At 38.0% G+C, this 22170-nt stretch overlaps 1 long non-coding RNA gene across 1 annotated transcript in view; it reads left to right on the forward strand.

Moving 5' to 3' along the window:
- LOC126960615 (uncharacterized) overlaps nt 1–22170 on the forward strand; it is a 246259-nt gene that overhangs the window by 47946 nt on the left and 176143 nt on the right. The window contains exons 2-3 of the long non-coding RNA XR_007728080.1: nt 12076–12226; nt 13164–13276. This is a non-coding gene — a long non-coding RNA (uncharacterized LOC126960615). The remainder of the gene's footprint in view (nt 1–12075; nt 12227–13163; nt 13277–22170) is intronic.

Consider the following 22170-nt stretch of genomic DNA (forward strand, 5'->3'; position numbering starts at 1 on the left):
GCCCCATCCCTCAATACTATCACATGGGGATTAGTTACAATGTATTAATTTTGGGAGGATGCAAACATTCAGATGGTAGCATATTTGAAAATAAAATTCTGAGAAAAAAGAAACAAATTGAAATACATAACACAACCTTATTTGTACAAAGTAAAATACATGAAAACCAACCAAGCCCATTAATTTTATAAGAACATAGCAAGCAAAATGATATATGTTGAATATATGAAAATGGTTGACTGGGAGTGGGGGAGGGAAATAGGAATTGAGGAGGAATGGTGTAAAAAAAAATGGGTTAAAGATGACAATGTTCTCTGTGAACTGAAGAGTATAATTTCCTGACCTCTGCTCCTTCCATCTAATAAAATCTGTCCCAGCCTCTGTCGAATATATAAAATAGATCAAATAAACAAAAAGGCAAAGCTTGAGTGTGTAGAGTATGCGTTCTTTGTAAATTTAGCTTCCTGCAAAGTGATTTTGATCTATTCATTCTGGTTTAAATATGCTTATGTTTGTGTAAACATCCATGTTAATAGTTCTTCAGTAACAAAGTTTACTTCTCTTTTTGAGGTTGAAAAGTTTTAAAAAAGACTAGTCTGAAGCACCTCTTTTCCTGACAGAAAAAATCTTGTAGTAAGATTCAAGAATTTTTTCTTGAAAACACTACCTTCTGTGTTCTCTCTCTTTTTTTTTTTTTTTTTGAGACGGAGTTTTGCTCTGTCGCCCAGGCTGGAGTGCAGTGGCTGGATCTCAGCTCACTGCAAGCTCCGCCTCCTGGGTTTGTGCCGTTCTCCTGCCTCAGCCTCCTGAGTAGCTGGGACTACAGGTGCCCGCCACCTCACCCGGCTAATTTTTTTGTATTTTTTAGTAGAGACTTCTGTGTTCTCTTGTGCCAAGGCTTTCCCCTATGTCTCAACCTTGCTCAAGTCTGTCTCAGCTGAATATTTCTTTATAACACCACTCTTAACTGAAATTTCTTCATCATGATGCACTAGTGCCTGTTACAATGTTGCTTTGCTTTAGTTGATACCAATGAAATACTTCAAACTACAAATGGTAAAGGACATTGCCAGTCAGAAACTTAAAGCGCTCATACTTTCGTTGAAAAACAGCTGATGATTCTATGTTGAAAAGCATGGTCTCAGAGTATTAGAAGTAAACTTCTCTTCATCCATGTCCCTGCAAAGGACATGAACTCATCCTTTTTTATAGCTGCATAGTATTTTATGGTGTGTATGTGTCACATTTTCTTTATCCATTCTATCATTGATGGGCATTTGAGTTGGTTCCAAGTCTTTGCTATTGTGAAAAGTGCTGCAATAAACATACATGTGCATGTATCTTTATAGTAGAATGATTTATAATCCTTTGGATATATACCCAGTAGTGGGATTGCTGAGTCAAATGGTATTTCTGGTTCTAGATCCTTGAGGAATTGCCACACTGTCTTGCACAATGGTTGAACTAATTTACACTCCCACCAACAGTGTGAAAGCGTTCCTATTTCTCCATCATTCTCAGCAAACTAACACAGGAACAAAAAAACAAACACTGCATGTTCCCACTCATAAGTGGGAGTTGAACAATGAGAACACATGGACACAGGAAGGGGAACATCACATAGTGGGGCCTGTCAGCGGGTAGGAGGCTAGGGGTGGGATAGTATTAGGACTAGTAGATGATGGGTTGATGGGTACAGCAAACCACCATGGCATATGTATACCTGTGCAACAAATCTGTACATTCTGCACATGTATCCCAGAGCTTAAAGGAAATATATATATATATTTATTTATGTGTGTATATATATACATAAGTGTGTATATATATACATAAATATATATGAAAGTCACTTAAAAATAACAAAAACAAAACAAAACAAGTAAACTTCTCAGAAAATTTGTGCTTAATGTATTTTTATTAAACAAGTTCTGTAGAACTGATGTTTCTTATTTTTGTTAGTGATATCCAGGAAACTCACTTGATAAAGGGCAGGAACCAGAATTTCTCAGTTTTATTAGTATATTTTGTTAGTTTGGTTCTCTTAGGAATATCTTCCCTGAAATGCATTATGAGCCTCTATGAATTCATTCAAGAAATAATCAGCACCTACCATTCTACTATGTTCCTGGCTCTGTTCTATGTGTGCAGAGCATATCAGAGTGCCACACAAAGATTCTTGTCCTTCTGAGTATCTCGTGCTAGCAAGGGGAGAAAGACAAAAAGCAATAAACCTAATACATGAGTGAATTATGTTTTATGTTAGAAGGTGATAAGTGATATACAAAAAATTTTTAAAAGGGTAAGGGGGATTAGGAAAATTGTGGGAAAGGAGCTTAGAAGGATGTAACATTGAATTGGTAGTCATTGAACAGATAAAATATATTAACAAATTTCAAAACAGGTGAGGATTTTGCCAAAGGATATGTGGGAGAAGAGCTTTCCAGTCAGAGAGAACAACTTAGAACTCAGGACTTAAGGCAAGGAGAGTGCCCTGGTGTGTTCTCACAAGAAGGAGGCCAGTGTGGCTGGGCAGCGTTGGGGAGGAGAAAGTGGAGATGAAGTCGGGGTAGTAATGGAGGGGCCGATAGTTGTAGAGTCTCGTGGGACCTTGTAAGGACTTTGGATTTTCTGCAAGTGAACGGAGAATCACTGTATGGTTTTGGGTTGAGAAGTCGCATGATTTAACTGACGATTTAAAAGGCTCACCCCGGCTTCCATGTGAAAAATAGAGTGTGGCGATACCATGGTAGAAATGAGAAGACTTAGTGCTGTAAACCTTAAGTAAGAGCGGTTGGTGACTTTGTAGCAGTGAAAAGTGGTAAGAATTTATTGGATACTGGAAATACTTTAAAGCTAGGTCCAAGAGAATATCGAATGGATTTGATACAGGGTGGGAAAGAAAAAGTCAAAGATAATTCCAGAGCTTTGGCCTGAACGACTGGAAGGATAGTGTTGCCATCAGCTAAGACAGGGAAGACTGTAAGTGGAACATGTGTGGGAGGAAACTCATGAGATCATGAGTCTGATTTTAGAAATTTGACTTTGGAATGTTTATTAGACATTCAGGGGACAATGTTGAGTTGTCAGATGTATGAGTCTTGAAATCGGTAGAGTAGTCTAGGCTGGCAATGCAAATTTGGGACTGGCCAGCATATAGATGGTACCTAAAGCTGTGAGACTGGATGTGATCCAAGGAAAAGACAGTACATAGAGAAGAGAATGGACCAAGGATTGAGCACACCAATATCACCAGTTAAGGAACAAGAGGGAAGACTGGGAATTTGTGATTAGTGTGGTAGAAGAAAATTCAATTAAGGAGAATATTCTGAAATCAAAGAATTCAACTGTCAATCAAGGATTGAAACAAGAAATAATCATGTAAAACTAGCTCCTCATTGTCTGTAAAACTGTCTTGGAAGATATTTTCTTTTGTATTGCTTGATGAATTTTGCACATAAAGCCAAAGGACATTCCACTGAAAGTAGAATTGGGAAAAGCTTGTATCTTTTAAAGGGTTATACAGATTACCTTTTAACAAAACAATAAGAATCCCAATGTACTATTTACTTGTGTATACATACTGTTATGGTTTGGATGTTTATTCCCTCCAAACTGCATGTTTTGTGATGGGGCAGAGTCCACATTTCTTGTGATGTGATATCTGCACATGCCGGCTCCCTTTATTCTTCTGCCATGAGTGGAAGACACCTGAGGCACTCACCAGATGCAAATGCCCACTCTTGAACTTTCTAAACATCAGAATCATGAGCCAAACAAATAACGCTTTTTTTTTTCATAACTCACCCAGTCTCAGATATTCCTTTATAGCAACACAAAATGGAGTAAGTCATAAACTTTGATCCATACATTTAAAAAGAGAATTAGAGAACCGGAGTTGACTTTTAGACATACCTGAGATATAGGGAAAGAAATAATAAGAATCTAATGCCAAATGAAAGATTCAGGGACAGAAGCATCACAGAAAGTCATTTTCATTTGTATGAAGGGGATCAAAACTTTGGCTTGTACTTTTCAGTAGCTGGAACAAACAGAGAAACAAGTGGTTGAAATAATCACGGTGTCAATAAGTTTCAAATGAGAACTGTTTCTGGTTCTAAAATCATAGTGAAGTTTTTCTCATGGATACTCATAAAAAGGCTCCGTATGTTTTAGTGGAAGGTGTAATCAATAACATTCTTGTGATATCCAGTGGTAAGTTTCACTGACCTATTTCTCATTATTTCTTTCCTTTAGAGATTATGATATCAAAGAGAAAATTCTTCAGATCATTCAGTGAAGAATCAAATTAGTTTTATGATTGTCTGGATTGATCCAATAATTATATTAAATGTCTGGAAGTTAGTCTCAATCTCTCTTGCCTGTTGCCTTTTGACTCACTTTATATATATCTAAAAGTTGTGTATGTGTCGAGCTGTGTACTCATGGCAATAGGAATGATATGAATGTTTAAGCAAGATGGCTCTTTGTATTTTTGTTTATTTTATTTTTCCATTTGGGAGAAAAGGAAAGTTGGAGAAGTCAGGATAAAACATTTCTAAGAAGGGAAATAGTGACTTTATTTGTGTAATATCTTTAAGTGTAATACATTTAAGTCATACCGATCCTTTGTATTTGATGAAGCCTGTTATACTGATCAGACTAGACTTTCCACCATCTGCTGGACCTTTATGTTGAGAGTAGCAGCAGTTCTTCTGCCATGTTGAGGAAGGAGATTAAATTCTTCAAGCCACTCAGCCATTAAATTACATTCTAATGTTCAGTGATGTTTTAAAAGGGATCCTTATTATTATGATATTAGTGTACTTGAATTTGATATTGTACCATGGTTTTGAATGAGTCCTGCTAGTGGTGCAGAGAAATTAAGAATATAGGAAAGAATTATCTGTAGCTTGCTTTTATAAGGGAAACAATGTTATTTAGTGTAAAAGAAAACCTACTTGCCCAAACACCTGCTATTTCTTTCTCCTCTTTTTACTTAGAGAGTGACTTGGGCTGAGATGACTTGGAGAAGTAGGAGAAATGTAAAGGGAAGGCATTCAGTTTAATTATTATAATGGTGTGATGTTTATTGTGTTTACGGAAAACTAAGAATTCATTTTTTTAGTTGTTGGGTAGATGTTAGTGTAGTTATAATATAATTACTGCAAAATAAACATTCAGGCAATAATAATAATAATAGTATTTCAAATCGGTAAATAGATGTGATGCAGAAATAGTGCATTTTTTTCCTCCTATCTCTCAAGTACATATAACATACATAGAATATACCTGACATATTCTTCAGTGAATGGGAGAACCATTTTCTGAAAAGTGGTTATGATTCTCGAAGTGGAGAATTATATGATGTTTAAAAATATCATTAATAACAGATTCACTGAAATGCAGACTATATAAGTCAAACTTCCTAAAAAAAAAAAAAAAAAAGAATGTAGTACCATTTCACCAACAGCCATGATATAATGTTGAAATGTGTTAGGATCTTCTTGGGTGCTAACTACCTAACATTTCATGTATCAGGAGCAGTTACACAAACCATAACAATTCACATACTTGGAATGACAAATGGAATAGAAGGCAGAGGAAGATAAGATAAATTCAGATATCCATTTAGTTCTTTGTGAATTACGAATGTGTGCACTTACTTAAGTCATGGCATGGTATTGGTGTCATTCAGCTGCTGGCATATGGATAATGGAGAGCATTTCATCAGGATTTGAGTGAATGCTATTTTATTGCCTTTTGTTCGAGTCTTCCTTTTCACCCCAGTGATTTCACATTTTCTACTTGCTGTCTTATTCTTGACTTCTCAGTCTTTGGATTTTCTCAGTGGGGCACTTTATCTCACTCCTAAGTAGCTCCAATAGTTTCAGTACACAGTTCAGTGAGTCAAGCTGATGAAGCATTAAGGTTGCAAAACACCGCTGGTGATCTTTTCTTAAAAGTTGTATTTAGATGGAAAATATTCCTGAGAAAACCTTGAGAAGCACTAGAATGCAGTAGAATTTTACTTTCATGCAACTTCTATCAGTGCAGCTAGACTGGATTTAGTTTTCAAGCTGTCCCATCCTAAAATTGATCCCACTGAGTTCACAGTAAAATCTTTTATTTTTTTTCCAAGTGAATTTTAGCTATGTCACCTATCTTCTCATTCTGTACTTATGTAATTTTTTTTGAACATAAATAAAGGATTTTAAATTCACCTTTTGAGTTTGAGATCCAATCTCTCATAGTGATATTTAATTTTGGTTTTACTATTAGGTTCTTACAAAGGTAATTGCGGTTTTTGCCATTAAAAGCCACAATTTCCTTTGCACCAACCTAATATATTATTCTACTTTCCAGCTCTCTGAAATCTGTACATTTGATGAGAATAAATTTTATTTTTATTATATTTTTTATATTTTTTGTATAATTTCCACATGTTCTAATTGTTATTTTAATATTATGATAAAGAATAAATTTATGTTTAATCTTAAATAATTAGTTTATATTTTAAGTATGAGTATTTTAAATATATAAAGTCGGTTACAAGTTTTCATAGTATAACTGACAGGCAAAGTCAATGAAGCTATTGCAAGAAAAAAAAGACACCTGTGAAACTTAAATGTAGGTTCATGAAAAGACAATATAAATATCTAGAAGGTATAGAAGGTCAGAATACAACTGGCTAGACTGAAGGAGAATTTAAGCAATATCTTGCAAAGTGCTCAAAAGTGAACTATAGGAGATCCTCAAATAGTCAGAAAGGAAACCAGCTATAGAATCAATGCTACCACTTAATTAGAGCAAATTTGCGATTCAGCAATGAAAAGGAGATAGATAGATAGATAGATAGATAGATAGATAGATAGAATAATACGTTTTTTGCCTGACTCCTTATTGAAAGATGTGAGAAAAATCTTTTTACTAAAATATTCTTGAAAATATTTGTTAGACCCATTCCTTTATTAAATACATTTTAGACCTTACATATTTTACACAGTACATATTTTTACAGCTACAACAAGTGCGACCTATTAATCTCAAACTCTGCTCAATAATCATTAACATATATATTAAAGTTACAAAATGACTTATGTCTTCCAGTTTAACCTAGTTTTCTTTACCACTGGGGAAATAATTTTCTATGATTCCATCAAGTATTCCCTCTGAGTTAATTGGGAACACGAAGTAGCATAAAAATCAAGCTTTCACAGTATAAGTGTATGTTGTTTTTGCTTATTCATTCATTCCATAGGCATTTATCTAGTATCTTCTATGCTGGGGATATGTCATACCTTCCTCAAGCATTGTACCATCTCATAAAGTTTACAGTCTCTTTTGCAGCTAGAGCTGTGTGATTCCTTCTTCAGATCTGGTTGTTAATCTCAAAGTTACCATTACTCCTGTGGTCCAATTGGAAGCACAGTCGCAATGTGGATTGTGAAACAAAGGCTGTGATGGATGCTGCAGTGTTCACAAAACACTATTTGTATGCAGATAATTGGGCAATGCAACTGTTGGGTAAACCTACCATCTACATTGAAATAATAGTTAATTTAAATGACTACTATTGAGGGATGACTTCATAGTCTGTACCTTTTAGCTACTTACAGCCATTTTAATTTTTGCTAGTGAAATTTTTATTAGTGAAATTGTTGCAGAACAATAGCTAATTGTTAAAAAATACTGATAATATTTTTATATTTTAAGTATGCATTTTATAGATAAATCTTTTATCAAGTTTTGCTATTTCAAATAATGCCACTGTTTAATTATGAAATTATTCAACTTATTTTACCGGAGAAACCAGTACTTTCTTTAGATGAATGTACTCTTCCCTTCTCTGAGTTGTAATGGAAATAAGGTCATATTAAAATATTTGGTCAATCTATATTTTACTAAAACATTTCAAGGACTACTAAGCTCCTTGGCCTAGAATGCAATTCATGGAGGAAAAAATAGTTTGTTTAAAATGTTATATTAAAGTTTAGAGACAAAGTTATTTTTGGATGTTCTTCTTTACTAGAATGTATAATTTATTTACTTTGTTTTTTTTTTTTCAAGTAGGTTTTATTTTGTAGAGTTGTTTTAGGTTTACAGCTAAACGGAGCAGAAGGTACAGAGATTTCCCATATATCCTCTGCCCTCACACATGTGTAGCCTTTTCCATTATCAACATCTCCCACCAGACTGGTGCATTGTTGCAACTGATGAACCTATACTAACACATTGTCATCCAGAGTCCATAATTTGCATTAGGGCTCACTTGTGGAATTGTATATTCTGTGGGTTTGGACAAATGTATGACATGTACCTACATTGTAGGGTCATCCAGAGTAGTTTCATTGTCCTAAAAATCCTCTGTGCTTTGCCTATTTCTTCCTTCTTCCTCCGAAATTCTGGCAACCCTTGATCTTTTTTACTGTCTCCATGGTTGTAGCTTTTCCAGAATGGTACATTGTTGGAATCATAGAGTATGCAGCCTTTTCTGATTGGTTTCTTTCACTTATAACATGCATTTAAGCTTCCTCTATTCATGGCTTGATAGCTTATTTCCTTTTAGTACTGAACTATATTCCACTGTCTGGATATAACACCGCTTGCTTTGTTTCAGGGTGTGTGTGTGTGTGTGTGTGTGTGTGTGTGTGTGTGTTCCACAGTTAGAATGTAAGCATCATTAAAAGAAAGAAAGGATTTTGTCTGTTTTTTCATTACTCTAATCTCCAGGCCCTGGTACAGACCAGATGCTTTCAAAAAAATTTTCCCCAATGATTGAAATGGAAATTAAAACTCTCATTAGGAGAAATTAAAGCAAATCAAAACAAATTCTCTCACTTTTTTTTTTTTTTTTTTGAGACAAGTCTCTCTCTGTTGCCCAGGCTTGAGTGCAGTGGTGTGAAAACTGCTAACTGCAGCCTCAACATCCTTGGTTTAAGGGCTCCTCCTGCCTCAGCTTCCCATGTAGCTGGGACCACAGGCACGCTCAACCATGGCTGACTAATCTTTTGATTTTTTTTATAGACAGAGTCTCACTAGGTTGCCTAGGCTGGTCTCAAATTCCTGGGCTCAAGCAATCCTGCCTTGATCTCCCATTGTTGGGATTACAGGCATGAGCCGCCATGCCTGTAATGTGGGTCCGAAATGCAGCCTGCGTTCGAACCAGGGACTCCAGCGTTCTCGGGGCCCGGCGCCGGGGCTGATGGGAAGGCACTTTCATCCGTGAGGGACCCAGGATTGCTTCTCGGCCTCGCGACTATTTTTTTTTTTTGCCACAGGTACACCACCTCACCTCCCTCACTATTTACCTTCCCCTCAAGGGACTTCTGCTCACTTTTGGGTACCCTTAGCGTTCCCGAAATGCACCCTACATTCGAACCAGGGACCACAGGGTCCCCGTGGCGCAGCGCAGAGGCTGATGGGAAGGCATTTTGTTCCGTGGCAATCCATGCCCCGCTTCTCTGCGGCGCCTTTTTTTTTTTCTCTCGAACAGGTGCCTCACTATCCCTCCCTAAAACCTTATCTTCCAATCAGGGACCTTCTCTCCGATTGGTGGTACCCCTACCTGGCCCGAGAGGCACCGTGGGTTCGAACCAGGGACGCCAGGGTCTCTAGGTACCAGCGCAGGGGCTCATGGCAAGGCACTTTCATCCGTGGAGACCCAGGAATGCTTCTTGGCGGAGCCTTTTTTTTTTTTTTTTCTGCCACATGTGCCTCCCCTCCCCTCACTCCAACCTTACTATCCTCTCAGGAGCCTCCTGCCCTCTTTGCGTTACCACTAACAGGCCCGAAAGACACCCTGGGTTCGAACCAGGGACCCCAGGGTACCCGCGGCCCAGCGCTAGGGCTGATGGGAAGGCACTTTCGTCATGGTGGACCCAGGAACACTTCTCAGTGGTACCATTCTCTCTTTTTTTTTGTCTGCCACAGATGCCCCAACTCCCCACACTCACAGTTTACCTTCCCCTCAGGGCCTTCTGCCCACTTTGGGGTACCCGTAGGGAGCCCAAGATGCCCCTGTATTTCAACCAGGGACGCCATGGTCCCCCGGTCTCTGGGCAGGGGCTAATTTGAATTCACTATCGTACGTGGGGGACACAGGCCCCGTTTCTCAGCGGTGCGTTTTTGTTTTTTCTACCCTTCCCTTAAGCCTTACTTTCCCCTCAGGGGTCTTCTGTAAGCTTTGGAGTACCAAAGTGGCGCGTTTATTTTTTCTCCCACAGTTGCCTCACCTCCATTCCCTCAAACCTTACTTCCCATTCAGGGGCCTTCTGCCCGCTTTGTGGTACCCCTGGCGGGCCCGAGACACACCCTGGTTTCGATCCAGTGACCTCAGGGTCTCCGGGTAGCAGCGCAGGGGCTGATGGGAAGGCACATTCGTCCGGGGGGTACCCAGAAACGCTCCTGGGTTGTGTGTTGTTTTTTTTCTTCCTGCCACTGGTGTCCCACGTCCCCTCCCTCAAACCTTACTTATCCCTCTGAGGCCTTCTGCCCTCTTTGTGGTACCACTAGCTGGCCCAATACACATCCTGGGTTGGAAACAGGGACGCCTGGGTCCCCGGGGCCCAGCATAGAGGCCGACTGGAATGTACTTTTTTCGGAGGGCGCCCCAGGTCCCGCTTCTCGGCATCGTGTTTTTCTATTTTTTCTGCCACAGGTGCCTCATTTCCCTTCCCGCAAACCTTATCTTTCAATCAGGGGTCTTCTGCCCGCTTTGAGTGCACATAGCGGGCCCAGGACACACCCTGGGTTCGATCTAGGGACGCCAGCGTCCCCGGGACTTAGCGCAGTGGCTGATGGGAAGGCACTGTTGTCCATGTAGGACCCAGGAACGCTTCTCAGCGGTGTGTTGTTTTTAATTTTTTTCTGCCACAAGTGCCCCAGCTCCCCTTCCTCGAACATTACCTTCTCGTCAGGTGCCTTCTGCCTGCTTTCAGGTACCCACAGTGAGCTCAAGAATCACCCTAGTTTTCAACTGGGTAGGCCACCGTCCCCAGGGCCCAGCCAAGGGGCTGTAGGGAAGGCACTTTCTTCCGTGGGGGACAAGGAACGCTTCTCGCCAGTGCGTTTGTGTGTGTGTGTGTGTTGTTGTTGTTGTTGTTGTTGTTTTTTGTGATACCACCGGTAACCCACCTCCCCGCCCTCAAACCTTACCTTCCCCTAAGGGGCCTTCTTCCCAGTTTTGGGTACCATTTGTGGGCCCGAAACGCACTCTGGTTTCGAACCATGGAACCCAGGGTTCCCGAGGCCCAGAGCAGGGGCTGATGGGGAGTCACTTTCTTCCATGGGGGACCCAGGAAAGCTTCTCGGCGGTGCAATGTTTTTTTCCTGCCACAGGTGCACCTCCTCCCCTCCCTCACTATTTGCAATCACTTCAGGTGCCTTCTGTCCTCATTGGGGTACCCTTAGCTGTCCCGAGATGCACCCTTGATTCGAACCAGGAACACCTGGGTACACGTGGCACCGTGCAGGGGCGGATGGGAAGGCACTTTTGTCCGTGGGCAACCCAGGCCCCGCTTCTCGGTGGCGTGTTTTTTTTTTCCTGCAACAGGTGCCTCACCATCCCATGCCTAAAGTGGTTTAGGAGCCGCAGAAAGGTGAGGAAGGGCAGTGTAGGGCAGCTAACACTTGAGCATCAAGGCTTTCTGCATTTTTGCTTTGTAAAGGATAAAAATATTTGGGGGGCAGAGAGTATATCTTTCTTCCACTACTTTCAGAGTTGTTGGATACAAAAACGCAGTCCGAGTATGTTAGGACTGGAATCTTCTTTTTTCTTTTTTTCTTTAGAGCTAGAAGTTGAATCTTATTGTCGTTATGTTATTCCAAACATTAAGGCTATACTTAGCAATAGACTTAAGCATTGTATACCTGGGAAGTCAACATACAGTTGTTGAGCCCATGTCATGTCTTTCAGGTAGTGGGGAATAAGATACACTGGAGAGGTTCTGATTGGAAGAGGGCTAAAGAAGGCCAAGTGCACACTGATGGAATATCAGGAGATTTGTGCAGCCTAAGTCTTAAAATTTAATTTGATTTTAAAGTATGTTTATTTTCATTTTTGTTCTGTTTTAGGTGGGTTCTCTAGAAGCAGTGCCTGAAATAGGAATTCAGGTGATAGTGATTTATTTACTGAGGAAGTGATCTTCAGGAAAGAACCTTTAGTGGAGAGAGTGAAGCAAGAAAGAGAAGAGAAGAAAGCAAGGAGAAAGAGCAAGGCAAGGAGGTGGTATCATATGAAGGCTGGATATGTGTGTGGGGCGTGGGGAGCTGAGAACTTTATTCACTGCACGAATGGCAAGGTTGTTGACCTTTTGTACTCCAGAATCAGTCAGTCATTAACTGGTACCCATGACTAAGGACGCAGTGGCAAGGCAGATTTTGCCAGCTGAGGGCAATTCCTGGAGAAGGGAGCAGCTGTGAGCTCTTACCTGCCAACACAATGGGATTCTACTCTTGCACCCAGGGTTAAGGGGAGATACTTTTCACATAACAGAACCAAAAGAGTTTGCTGAAGCACTGTTAAGAAAATGGAAATTATAGGAATTATAGCAGTAGATTCTGACTTTGTCTTTCTTTTGACACAGGTTGTATTTCCTGTAAGACAATAAAGGTAGAAATGATTTAACCGGATACAGATGGAATTTCTCTATTGATTTATATTGAAACTTATGGCACCTTGTACTTTATCACTACTTGCTTTACCTCTGATTATAGCTCTGCCAGCCACAGCTCATCATGTGCCTGAGGTTGGAATGCCTGGAAGTGACAGTTCTATGATAAGAACTTGTTTTAAATCAAAAGCCAGATCCAGTTCAATTTCTCTGATAATGGGCTCTTCAAATGCTCTGAAGAACAATAGTTTCAGAAGTTAAGCTTCTCTGGCCTTGTGAATTTCTCTCCTAGCAAGGATTACTGAAATTTCATTCGAGTCTTTCTGTGGTCTTTGCTGTATCCAAAATAACTTGTATTTGTTTGATTGCTTTAGTAGCAATATATCCAGTCTTTGGAGACTTTGTAATCCATGATTAGGTGTGAAATTTGTCGCTTGTAAAGTTCCACTGATGCCAATAATTAATCAATGGTTACTACTACAGTTTCTAAAAAGAGTGGGTTCCAAAAAAAAAGTTCCTTTGGAAATCACCTCTGTTTTAAATCTCCAGGTTTGTTTTATTATTTGTGATGCTTCAAATCAAAAAAGACCTTCTAATATATATTAAGATTCATTGAGCCTCCCGTAATCTGTTTAAAGGCTGGAAGGTATAATACTATTCTGGTACGTATGTCTTAATATATCTGTATTGCAGAATGATTGGGTACCACTTATGTTTAAAATATCTAAAATGGTTAAAATGTATAACCATCTTATGGAATGTTTAGACATGAGAGGAAAAACCTTAATCATTCATAATCTTACTGTTCATATCATTTCGTTTTAAAATTTTCCCTTCCAAACTTACTTTGTTCCTCAGAGTTGTAAATAAAATCTGTACAATTTTAAAACCAGCCTTCACACTTATGTCATGAATATGGCCCATTACATATTATCTGCAACCACCATTTGAAAAATATTGTTCTGTTTTTTGAATAGAAACATTATGCATGTTCATTGGAGAAAATGAAAAGAATAAAAAAGTCAATCCTAGTACCACTGATCCCTTATTCCCCTGTGTCCACTTATGATCCCAGGGCTCACACTGTGGACCTTGTCTTTGAGTGTGGCTGGCAAAGGATATGGCCCTGACAACCTCTCTTGGGCCCTCCTGAGGCTGAGATTCGGTCGCAGGTACTTCTTAGGGAGAAATCTTGGTTGGTTCTCCTAGCAAATCTGTACTTTAGCAGATCCACCTACCTATAGCCCTTTGAGGTTGTTGACTTTTCCTTAGCCACTGTCAGAAGAGGCTGATTCTTTTTAAAATTTTTTAAAACTGTTGTTATTTTGTTCCTTTTATTTTTAGTTGACATGTCATAATTGTACATATTTGTGACATACAGAGTGATATTTCCGTATGTGTATATAATGCATAATGTGCAAATCAGGGAAATTAAGCATCTCTGTCACAAAGAATTCATTCTTTTCTTTGTGTTTAGAATATTCAGAATCCTCTTTTGGAGCTTTTTGAAAATATACAACAAATTGCAGTTAATTGTCTTCACCCTGCAGTGCTGCAGAACACCAGAGCTCATTCCTCCTAAGCAGCTGCAATTTTGTAGCCCTTAACCAACCTCTCCCTATCCTCTCTTCCTCCCCTTCCCAGCTTCGAATACCTACAGTTCTACTCTCTACTTCCATGAGTTCAGTTGTTTTTTAGCTGCCACATATGAGTAAAAACCATGTGGTATTTACCTTTCTATGCTTGACTTATTTCACTTAATATAGACTCATCCATGTTGCTGTGAATGACAGTATTTCAATATATTTTTTTATGGCAGAACAGCATTCCATTGTGTATTATACCACAATTTTCCTTATCCACCATCTGTTGATGGACATTTATGTTGATTCCATATCTTGGCTATTATGAACAGTGCTGCAGTAAACATGGGGTGTAGCTATCCCTTTGATGTACTGAGTTCCTTTCCTTTGGATAATCAGTAGTAGGATTGCTGGATTATATAGTAGTTCTATCTGTAGTTTTTTTTGAAAACCCTTCATACTGTTTTTTATAATGGGTATACTAATTTACATTCCCATCAACAGTGTTTTTGACTGTTCTATTTCTACCATGTTGTTACATTAGACATTGGCTCTTCTAATTGATTTGTTTCCTCGGAATTGCCAGGTAGAAGCTGGAAATTCTAATTGGCTCAACTGTTTTCATTTTAGTCAAATATTCTTCTGGCCAAGTCTTATAGATAAGTACACAATGATGGTAATTTATTATATATTTAAAAATAGGATATACTGAATATGTAACCTAAACATAATAATTTTGTCTGTTACCTCTCTTTAAGAAGAGAAAGTAATACATATTTTCTGTGGAAAATTCATGATACACAGGCTAATAACTGGTTCTCTTTTTGTTACACTCGAAGATGAGATGATTAAAATTATAACTTTAGAAATCTCTTAAACAAATGATTATGTGGCTTTTTTTTTCTTTTGGGATTTAGCCTGTTTATGTGTGTATGTGGTTTTCTTTGTTTTTAACAGTAGTGCTTATGCTTAAAATTCATAAGAGATATTTACAAATAAAATATTATCTTCATTATGCACTTTGCAAAATATTCCCAGTTTATTACATAATATTTTATAGTATATATTTACTATTCAATAATTATTTATACAATTTCCATTCTTTTTAAAAAATGGCATTTACAACAATTTAGACTTTGTTGTGTATGGAAGTGATGAGACGTCACTATCAGGCAACTTTTCTCCACCTTGATTTCTCTATTCCTGAGTTCCTGATTTCAATCTGTCTCATGGTTACCTAGAATATGTCTCTAAATCGTTTTTCAAAAATAAGTAACATATGTTTACTTTATGAGAGTATTTGAGAATGCTTTGTTGCATAATATGTGAAACATTCATTTTTATTTGTTCTGGAATTTCTAATTTATAACATTTCACTTCTCACAAATCTGTAGTCTTGTTTCATAGTGTTCTTACAAATAATAAGGCAGAAGAGTCTGTGGCCAGTTTTTATATTTTTCTTTTGTTTTTCTGCATGGATGCTTGTATGCCTTTTTTTTTTTTTGGATTTGATGCTAAAGTTTTATTTACCAGGGTATGTTAGGTTTTTTCCCTATATTTTTAAATTTTGTTTTTGGAAAGTTATAAGTTTCTTGAGATATGAAGATTGTAGCCTTCACCTCAGGGATTATATAATATTTATGAAATATGACATTAAAAATATAGATATCATATCTTTAAAAATATATTTCACTTTTTTGCAGTCTCTTTTTCAGTGATGTCAAATAGCCTATCATAGTTTCTCTTGCAGTTTTCATCTCTGTGTTATTTCAGTGCATTCTGGTAGTTGTAGTAAATTGGTTAATTTCATATCTTAGGTGAAACCTTCTGATGTATTTTGGCTTCTGTAAGGCTGCTTTTATCCATGGCATTTCTAATTTTTTACGTTTTTTTCTGTCTTATTCAGCTCTGTTTTACTGTCTATTTTATCATCCTTTCTTCTTCTCCTATTTTAAGTACCTCCTCTTTCATGGAATTTTACTGTGAACTTATTAATACATCATAATTTACCTCTGTTTCCTTAGGAAAGATCAATATCAAGCAATATTATTTTGCTTCTTCAACTTTGCCCAATAAAATCCAGGTGTGATGTTGGATTTTGTTGGTATACTAGTCCAGCCTGGTATTCATCAGAAGCATAGTCAGAAGCTTTGTTTGTATCCTCTCACTGTCCATAGGATGTTATTAAAATTCTTTTCTAGTATGTTTTGCAGAAGAAATTGTCGATAAAAGGTGACTTTATCAGTTCTATGATCCAGTGCCTGGGATAAGGGGAAATAAACAGACTTTATTTTTAGTACAGTTTGTTCTCTGTAGACAGCTATGCTTCTTTCGCAAAGGCCCGCTTTCATATGTAATTTTTTACTGAGCCTTCATTCTCAGTAGAATGAGAGGGGACAGGCATGATGTCCACCATCAACCTGGAGGACAGTCTACCATGTCAGGGAAAGGATCCACCATTGGGCTTCTTATTTCATATAGTTGTGTCACAGGGTGAACCTCAAAGTTGGGGTTCAGCTTGAGAAGTCACATAGGTTCTTGGCTTTGCACAGGAAGGAATTCAAGAGTGAGCAGACAGAATTAAGTGAGAGCAAATTATTAGGACATAAAAGAATGAAAGGGTGGCTACTCCATAGGCTGGTTGGCTATTTTTATGATTATTTCTTGATCACATGCTAGACAAGGAGTGGATTATTCATGAGTTTTCCAGGAATGGGGTGTGGAATTCCTGGAAATGAGGGTTCCTCTTCCTTTCAGACCATGTACGGTAACTTCTGGATGTTGCCATGGCATTTGTAAACTGTCATGGTGCTGGTAGGACTGTCTTTTAACGTGCTAATGCATTATGATTAGTGTATAATGAGCAGTGAGGACCCCCAGAGGTGGCTTTTGCTGCCGTCTTGGTTTTGGCAGGTTTGGCCAGCTTCTTTACTGCATCCTGTTTTATCTGCACAGTCTGCTGAACTCCTATCTCAGGGCGTGTGCCTCTGAGTACAGCAGATGTCAACAAGGTTTTGAACTGTTTGCTATCAGTTCCACATTCTTTCTGTCCCCCCTGGATTCATTATGGAAATGTATGATTTTCAAAGAATTTGCTAGATCTTTAGGACTTTATGTGGAACTACGTCAAAGATTGTGCCATGTGAATGTCACCTTGATTTTGTGTTCAGGGTTCTACAATTACTCCTCTATTTTATTTTTCTTTCATCAGTTTGATTGTGATTTGAAGGAAACAGTAACATCCCTGTACCAATGTTATAGTTAGTCTAGAAGTACTCTATTATTTTTAATAGCACCATATTATATTACCAATTGGATGTCCTTAATATTTTAAAGTTTTTGTACCTTAGATTGGGTTTATTATTTGTACAAATATATATTTTTTCTAATATGTAAAATTTTGATCCAACAAATTTATTTTTCTTGAGCCTCTTTTTTTTTTTTGCTGTTGTTTTGTTTGTTTGTTTGTTTTTGTTTAGGTACTTAGTAATTTTTATTTTCTATAATTTTATTTGATGGTAAACTTTTTGAGGAATGAAATTCATGGTTTCTTAGTATAGCCTCCTATGCCCCAAAAGACAAATAATATACATTAAAAGAATGGATTGCTTGTCCTCGAGTTGCTGTTAGGATGCAAATTAGCCCACTAGAGCTCTGAAAAGTGTTACTTGCTGTCTGTCACATGCTCTGATTTTCAAGTGCAGGACAGGCTCATTTGCCCCTTAATTGGCCTCCCCAACTGGGAGTCCCTTCTCATCTTCTTGTCATTATTTTTGGAGAAGGAAAGCACATGCCATTATTTGCAAAAGCTCGAGCTTGTAGGCCACTCCTCAGAACATTGACCATTGACCCTTTACTTGCAATGCTTGTTATCAAACATGTAACGGGAACTTGTTTTCCCTCTGGCATTCAAATCTATGTAACTTCAAGAGTTCTACAGAAATGAAATATAAAGAAAATACCCTGACCTCCTGTGTTAACCAATCTTATAGAAGAAGCATATAAATGTACATTCCCTAAATCTCTTAGGATTGTAAGCTGTAGAAAGTAATAAATTGCCTTACTTGATTCTCTTAATTCTCCAAAGGTTTGCAGAGACTCAGAATGCCCCTATTTTTAAAGTTTTCAGGGCCTTGTGCTATCATTTCACACATCTCCAAAGGCTCATGGTGTCATGTGATATATCTTTCATTTGATGTATTACCTTCCATAATTATAGCATATGTTTTCTGTGCCTATTAAATCAAAATGAAAATATCAGAGAAAATGAAGATTTCCCCTAATGATTTGCTTATGTTCACATATTGTTTGTTGCTCATACGCAACACCAACCATGCCTGTTTTTTTCCTGGAGTTATTTTACTGTTTTCTACGTGCTTAATTGCTGAATGGTTTGTATCAAAGTATGTTAGAAACATCCAAAATGGAATTCAGAACCAGAAAATATCTGTAAGAAAACCATTTAATTGGAATGTTTAGCACATTCACAAAAGTGCTTGGGAATGGAATACTCTTTGTAAGCCCCTTTTTAAACTGACATTTAGATCCTCCATCTTTGTGGGGGCAACTTGGGTTTGACAGAAAATGGGAAATAAATAACATTCTGTCTTGAAGATTTTAAGGATGTAGTTTTATCCTCACACTACAGAAAGCACTTTTTGAGTAGCGCATGTTAAACCTAGCTCACAGAACTATGTTTTTTTTTTTCAAACGTTATTAGTGTAATTTTTTAGAGACAGGGTCTCACTGTGTTGTTGCCCAAGTTGGAGTGCAGTGCTACGATCATAGCTCATTGTAACCTCAAACACCTGGGCTCAAGCAATCCTTCTGCCTCAGACTCTTGAGTAGAGAACCACACTTTTATAAGAGTTTGTATGGCCCAAATACCTCTCTTCATGATGGTAGGATTTGTTCCTTCCCCTTGGTTTTGCTTCCTTGCGCCACTATAAGAACTATTTATCACAATATATAATACATGTGGAGGCTATTATCCTGGGGAATTCTTGATATTTGTTGTCGTCTTTTGCAGGGATCATTCTTGTCTTTAATCATGTTTCTCCCTGAATTACTTCTTCCTCTCAGAACTCCATGACATGGATATGGTCAAATGAGCCTGGGGCTGTGTCTCTTTTGGAAAAGTTTTCTGCAACTTTAGAAGCCAAATATGGTTAAGGTTAGGACACAAAAGAAATGACAGAATGAGATGCTCTAGTAAGAAAACTGTTTTTATTGGTTTATGTTTTTATGCCCCTTATCACCATCAGAATATTAAGAGCTCTAGGGTCAGGATCAGGTAGCAAGCCTAGGGAATGATACAAATGAAAGCTCACGTTTATTGCTTGCTCATTACCAGCTAGTAATTTTCTAAGCCTTTCCCATTTGGTAAAATATTTAATTACTGTTGGGGTCCGTGTGTTTCCTAAACAAAGGAATGAACACACAAGACAACACAGGACAAGACAAACGTGGCGGCCGCCCCGAGCAGCACGCTCTGCTTTATTTTATACACGCTTGTGGAATTTTACCAGGTCACAAGACACGAGTTGTTTTTATGTTATGAGTTGTTTTTCTGACCTTTCCCTAACTTTCTGAGTTCTCAAGATGCTTAAACATTAACCAGTTCCCAGAGTCTGCTGTTTGCGGCTGACTCTTTTGTTCTTCCCCTTTGTAGAGAAGAAACATCATGCTTTGTTTGCAAGAGCATAACTATCGGGAACATCTCCTTTGCGAGCACGTGGTCCTCTACAAATTACCACAAAAAACTTGGTCTCATCTTCCTTATGTGTGCTCTAGGAGCAAATGGCATTCTTGGCCCATCTGATCCAGTCCTCTCTTAAGAGTGAGAGAGAAGACAAGAATTTGGAGCCCAATCGTGATTAGTGTTGAGAAATGTCTCTCTGCCCACTCACCTCCTCTGCATTTATTCTTTGGCACCTTTTAGGGAGGTAATGTGTAGGCTAAAGGTTTGAGGACTCAAAATTTTGGCCAATGTTATCTCTGTCTCAGAGATGTTCCTCCTATGGAGGTTTAGAAAAATCTGCAACTCTGAGGCTATACCAAATTCTCTACACAAAAGCATCTTTTTTTTACGCCTTATTGTAAAATAAAGCTCTTACCTTGATTGCAATCTTTTGCCTCGGGTATAAACAGATGAAAGACCTTGTAGATCAATTTTACTTCAACTCAGAAAAAGTTGGTACCTTGATTACTTTCTTTTCCTTTAGAGGGAATTATGGAGAATAACTTTTTTCTTTTCTAAGGGTTTTCTGAATTTGTCAGCAGAGGTTATTTAATGGCCACGTCATAGCCTCAGAATCTGTAATTCATCTCTCTTGTAAAATTTCTCTTAAAATACTATTATGATTAATAGGTGTTGAAAATAAATATATAGACATTCGTTGACTTACCATGGGGTTATGTCCCAGTAAATCCATGGTAAATTGAAAATATCATTAAGTCAAAAGTGTTTTTAATACACCTAACCAAACATCATAGCTAAGCTTAGCTTACCTTAAATATGCTCAGAACACTTACCTTAGCCCACCATTTGGCAAAAGCATCCAACATGAAGCCTATTTTTATCATAAAGCGTTAAATATCTCCTATAATTTATTAAATATTATACCAAAAGTGAAAAACAGAATGGTTGTATGGGTGTTTGAAATATGGTTTCTACTGAACGCATATTGCTTTTGCACCATCGTAAAGTTGAAAAATTGTAAATTGAACCGTCTTAAGTTGGAACTGTCTGTATATGCTTAAATTATTCCTTACAGACTCTCGCCTGGGCTTCAGTAAACAAATTTGGCAAGGAGAGTTTCAGATGATGTTCAGTGCCAAATTTGCATCTCAGACAATTTGGGATTCAGAAGAATATTTTGCTGCAACATTGGATTAACTCAATTATGTAGTAATTAACAAGATCTACTTCAATATGAGGATTTCAACACATGCACATATACACTTACCACCTAGAGGTTTTAGTGGCTGGAAAGCAGCAGAAATCCTGTCTTTCCTCCTGAAGGGGAACTTTGTCATCAGACCAAAGAAACAGGCCTAGTAATGAGTCCAAAGTTATTGTGTGGCAATAGCTAGGTAAAATGTCCCAAAACAGGAATTTATTTTTGTTCAGGCCTCTGTTGGTTTCTTGTATTATTCCACAACATTAAATGCCCACTTGCTACACTGCATTGACATCAACTGATGCTAAGCTTCTCTGCTGCCTGTACTGTAGCCTCTTCTGTTGTCAATACCACCATTCTTCTTCTTTGCTTGCCTACATTTAGAGGAACAGTTTCATCACTTACTAAGTAGACTGAGAAAAATGTGGCCTTGGCCCTTTTTGAATGGTGTCATTACAGGTATGCAAAATTTTAAAAATGATTTTGCACAAACACATGGGCTTTTGATTTCAGGAAATATTTAGTTGACTTCTTCCCTGGAGATGCCAGGCTATGAAGGTGCAGCCAAATTAACAAAAGGATAACAGACAATTATAGACACATTCATAGCAGTACTATTTGCAACAGTGCTAAATTGGAAACAACCCAATCCAGTAGAATGGGTAAATTGTTATATATTCATACAATGGCATAATTCAATCACAGAAAAATTTTGAAGATGCAGTGGCATGGATAAAGCTGACAAATGTAATAATGGGTAAAAGGACCCACAGGCAAAAAATATGCACTGTAGGATTCCATTTATATATATTTCAAAAAACAAGCAAAACAAACCAATTCTTTTAGATCTTGAGATAGTGGTTACCATTGGAGGCCTCTGTCTGGAAGGGGACACACTGGGGCTTCAGGGGTTCGGTAATGCTCTGTTTCTAGGTGCTTATCTCGTGGATATATTCACTTTGAAAATCCAGTGGGGTGAACTTTCTTATTTGTTTGTTATGCTTCAACAGAGAATTTTACATTAAAAACAAGAAAGAGCAAGCAAGCAAGCAAGCAATCAAGCAGGGTGGT

The sequence above is a fragment of the Macaca thibetana genome, chromosome 8 (genome assembly GCF_024542745.1).
Source record: "Macaca thibetana thibetana isolate TM-01 chromosome 8, ASM2454274v1, whole genome shotgun sequence".
NCBI classification, from domain to species: Eukaryota; Metazoa; Chordata; class Mammalia; order Primates; family Cercopithecidae; genus Macaca; species Macaca thibetana.